The following is a 5177-nucleotide window of genomic DNA, read 5'->3' on the forward strand; positions in this document are numbered from 1 at the left end:
GCAAAACCAAAAGGAAGAAAAAAAGAAGAGAGAGAAAAGGGAAAAAAAAAACCCCACACTACTTACAACAAAAAAAACCCACACTTCTTCACCTGCATCCCTACATCTGTCACGTCTCTCTCGTGACACTTCCATGGAATTGTAACAGTACTGAGTCAGACCAAAGATCCGTCTGGCTCAGTACCCTGTCTCCAATGCTGGCCAAAAGCAGATGCCCAGGGAAAATTATAAGCAAAAGATACAGTGATACTTCCTTGGAACACTCTTCCAACTTCCAGCAATTTGCAGTTTAGGGACTTTCTGGTTTTGTATTTAATAGTCTTAGTAGATTTTTCTGCCATGAATTTGCCCACACACTTTTCAAAGCTATGTAATTTTTTTCTTGAAGTTACTGTCACTAAAGATTAATCAGAGAATTCTGTACTAAACAATGATACTAAATAAATATTCAGGAAGCACAGGCAAACTTGCAAAAGGAGTTGCCCTTGATCCTGTGGTGAGCATTCCTAAAAAAAAAAAAAAAAAAAAAAAAAGAAAAGGAATGGGGAGAAAGAAATCTTTCTATTGCTCCATCAGTTGCGTGGTCACACAACCAGCATGAAAAAGTGATTGAGTATCTCAGGATAGACTAGACCTAATTATACACCAGCACTTCTATATATACAAAATATATGAACGAGAAATAAAGATGGAAAAATAGTGTTTACAGTAAGAGATCCTGTTAATAGCTATTACAACATGGAGAGAGATTTCAGACAGGCAGATGATGGTTTCCTTAAAAAGCAATGATCAGTCTATTCATCCTTTTCCAGCTGCACTTGTTCAAGTAGAAGATAAGTTTTGCAAAGGGGTGTTGAGTTTTCTTCCCTGCATTTTTTTCTTTTTATTCAACCAGGGCACCCGAGGCTTAATTGATCCAGCCAGATTATTAGGACCTGTTGTTCGTCCTTTACTTTCTGTGCTATAAACGAAACAGCAGGAGCTGGAATACACTTGGTCAACAACACACTTTTGAAAACTCCCACTCTGAAAGGCCTTACCACAATAATTCATTAATTTATTGTAAGACTGATAAAAAAGTCCCTGTATTTTGCTCATAAAGCTCTCCCATTTTGTCAGAAGTGGAATCCTGTGCAAATGCATCTGTACATAAAAGTGTCATGTTGTCTGCTCTGACATGCCAAGTTCCTCGCGGTAGAGATTACATTCTATACTGGCAAACATGTCAACTCTGGTTTCAAACCAATTAGAAACAAAACAAGACTACCCTTTTTATAAGGCAACATTTTTTTTTTTCATAAGCACAGGTAAGGAAAAAATAATGGCAATCAAAAAATCAGGCTGCAGAAAAGATTCTTATGGACATTGCAGGAAATCTGTTGTATAGGCCTTTAAAACCAGATTGGTTACACTGAGTGTATTAAAATGCTGCCTTGAAACTTAGTTTTTGAAAATGCCAGGGCAATTTCATGTCCTTGATTTGCATGCATAATTATAGTATTCATGCATATAAAGGAATATTTGTAAGGGGAATTACTGCAATGAGATACCAAAATAAGGCACTCTGTAGGGTACTGGGTATTATGAAAAAGCCAGCCTCGCACAGCTTTGTTATTCTCTGTATTGACTAGACATTGTGGACGCAATAAAACTCAGAAATAATCATGTGCATTGAGACAGACCTGTGGTGTGGAAGATGCCAACCAAAATCATTGCAATTCAACAAATTCAAAGTCCACTGAAAGTGGGGTCTTACACCACAAAGAGTGCTGCCAGCTCTGTCTGTACTTTTCATACTAGGCTTTGGAAAGCCCTGTTGTCTTTCAGATGATGTTTCCTTGGGCTCCAGAACCCCACAGGCCTGAGACTGCAGCATTGTGGTCCAGTTGGAAACCTGTCATGGAGTAGTTCTGCCCAGCTTTGCCTGCCTCTGCTGTTCAAAAATCATTAGTCAAAAAAGAGGAAGGATCTTCTTTTTTTAGTGCTGCTTTCTGAATCTGTAATTTGTCTTTTTGATCTGAATTACAATACATTAGTTTTCTGTTCCATATACAAATCACTAATACTTGTATAGTGTCTTTAGTGCCCATATGATAGACAAAAAAACCTCTTTCCCATGCAGCTTCTGCTTTAAAGACTAGTTCCTTTTAATGTTTTCTGGGTTTGTGTGTTTTTTTAAAAAAGTGCACATTTGCTATCTTGTTTTCTATCAGTTCTTATTAGGTTAATTATTACTTCTAAAGTCCTTGATCGCACCCCTTGAAGAGAGAAAAAAAGATTCTTCAATTACTCCTGCTGCAGTCTCAGTAACCGTAGTGGTCCATGGGAATTCCACAGTGCCATCTGCTGCAAGGTACTAGAATAACAGATAACGTAGCATGTTTTTTTCCAGTTGATCTTACCTTCCTGACTTGGTCCAAGGTCTCTTTTCCTTCTGTGCAGATCCCAGCACATTTTGTTACCATGCCAGTTTCTCTGGCTCTCTTTTGTGCTTTACTTGTGGTCATAGCATTGCACTACTTATTTCCAACCCTAATTTTACCATTCATGGTTGTTTGGGGTTTTTTTTGTGGGTAGGTGTGGTAGAGGAATGTTGGTTTCTGAGGCACGACTATCCTCGCTTGCCAGATCACTGGCATCATCTTTCCTTCAAGAAGACCTCGAGAAAATTCCCTTCAGAGTCTGCCCATGATGACTGTTCATTGGCTAGAGGCTGAGGTGAGAGATTCAAACCAAACAAAGCACGGACATCCTTCCGAGGGGAGCCAAATGTGCTGTCTCTGCAGCTTCTGCTGGCCTTGGAAGTAAAAGATCAGGAGAGAGAAACATACTGTTGTGCAGTTTGAGAGCAGTAGAGTAGAGTCTGTGTTGACTGACAATCCGAGCATGGCCTGGCACAGCTCATTGCTTAGCAAGAATCAAAGCAACTAAGGTTCACAACAGTGTTGCCTTTTTCCTCTGACATCCTGAGTTGCTGCATTAAGGTAGCCCAATGCTGAAGCGGGCTGTAGAGGCCTTGGCTTAACACTCTGTGATGGTCTGATAAAAGTTTCTTCCATATCTCAACAGTTTATGAGCTTTAATATGTGTTAGAATAAAAACAATATTTTAAAATGAATATTTTATATCATCAGACTCCACTACGCTCAGGCAATTATTTATGTCCTGCATAGTTCTGCTGATGGGTAGATCAAGAGAGCTGCTTCTTTGACCATGGAGTATGTAGCCAGAAAGGCACTTACCTAGCACTCGCCTAGAATCTGGCTAGATTGTATTAAACCAAATGATCTTCACTGCCCCTGCCAGTAACTGTAATCTAAAAATCCCTGTAGAATAACAAAGAGGAAAAGGAAAGGAACAGAATGGGAAAACATTAGGCTGGAGATCACAATATCCCTCCAAGCTAAAATAAGGCATGCTTATTCCCCATACCAGTTCTCACCTCAGATTTGATTGATTACTGTCATGTTCTGACCGGATTTTAGAGATAATAATGAATTACTGATATCATGCAAATACAGAAAAGAGAATGGAACATGGTTATATATTTATATGTTTCTTTAAATTATAGGCTTTTGTGTACACTGGTGATATACAAATGTTTGAACATTAGTGTATGTTAGACAATTCCAGGCAGGAAGATTTCCTTCATTATTATAAATAGATCTGTAGCCTGTTAAGCACTAGCACAGTCATTAACAAGTTATGTTTACTCTCTGATCAGAAAATAGATCTACCTAGCCATGCCAAAAAAACATCAATATTTCTAATATTACTCAGAGGAGGTCACTAGTCTTTTAATAGCACTGTTAAAACTTGGCATCTTAATTAAGTTATGAATTACAAAAGGCTTTTCCAGCTGGAGCTACTTGTTCAAAGACCAAATAGATATATAAGGAGAAATTCCTCATCAAGTCTCGATTCCTTTCTATATAAGTAATGCCCAGGAATCTTGAGTAAGGAATGATCCCAGATATGTAAGTGTCTTGAGAGCTGGTTATCTGGTTAATAGGCGATCTAAGGAAAGGTCAATTGTAAATGTGGTTTTATTTCTGTGTGTCTGTTTTGTTAATCTTGGAGAAAGAAGAAATTAATTCTTTACTTTTGCTTGGGGTTTTTTTTTTTTTCTGTTTGTTCCATGGAAAGGGCAGTTGGCAAACCACTGAGGAATTTCAGCAGAATTAGTCTTCCTCAACAGCAGGGACAGGATCACAGCCATGACGACCAACATTTCCAAGGAATATTCGAGGTTACTGAGGAGGTAGCGAGGTGGTTCCTTGCTAAGCAGTACAGAGGCAAGCCTGCCAGTGCTGCTATTAGGAATTGCTGAGGACGTGGGGGCCTTACCAGGCTGTCCGCACAGCAGGACAGTGGCTTCAGCACCTGAGCCTTGGTGGTCACTCAGAGTTTTCTAGGACACACAGAGGAAACAGGTTGGTGTGATCCTGTTTACCACAGTCCTAAAAAGGTTTTTTAAAGCATTTTTTAAAATAATAAATTACAGATTCCAACCCCAAAACAAAAGATCCTGTTGGAGTGCTGACAGTCCAACCCCCTCCAAAAAAGTCCACTCCAGCTGCCCCCTCTGCAGAGAAGTGCAACTTTTCAGTGGGTTGGGGGCTATCTTCCCATGCAGAAACGATCCCCTGGGCATTATAGCATATGCTCAGTTCATATTTATCTGATCTATTAGAGGCAAAAGCAGTTCTGACAAGAACAGTAATTACAAGAATGTAATGTTCATTTCTACAGAAGGCATGGTGTCTGCATGCCTGGGAAGGGCCCAAGATGCTTACAGCATTTCTCTTTTCCATGCTGTGGTGAATTTGGAACCTTTACACAGCTTAAGACAGAATAAATTTCACTCCAGCACAAATCTCTTGATCATTTCTCCTTCAAATGTGGGAAAACAACACTGAGAATGTGGAAAGTGTAGAGCACATCATAAATCCATGGACACAGGAACTCAGAAAGCTGCATAAGGCACATAAGGTCTGCTATAAAGGAAGCACTGTGCTTTCATATTATTTTCTGTTTAAAATCTACATGTGTGGTTTGGGACAAAGGTCTTTTAGTGTGGAAGAAAGAAGGTTCAGTGTTTTTCTTCTTCCTCTTTTTTTTTTTTTTTTTTTTTTTTTTTTTCTAAAAAGAGGTATTTCTTGGGGGAGACATTGGTG

The sequence above is a fragment of the Pterocles gutturalis genome, unplaced genomic scaffold (genome assembly GCF_000699245.1).
Source record: "Pterocles gutturalis isolate BGI_N339 unplaced genomic scaffold, ASM69924v1 scaffold11432, whole genome shotgun sequence".
Lineage (NCBI taxonomy): Eukaryota > Metazoa > Chordata > Aves > Pterocliformes > Pteroclidae > Pterocles > Pterocles gutturalis.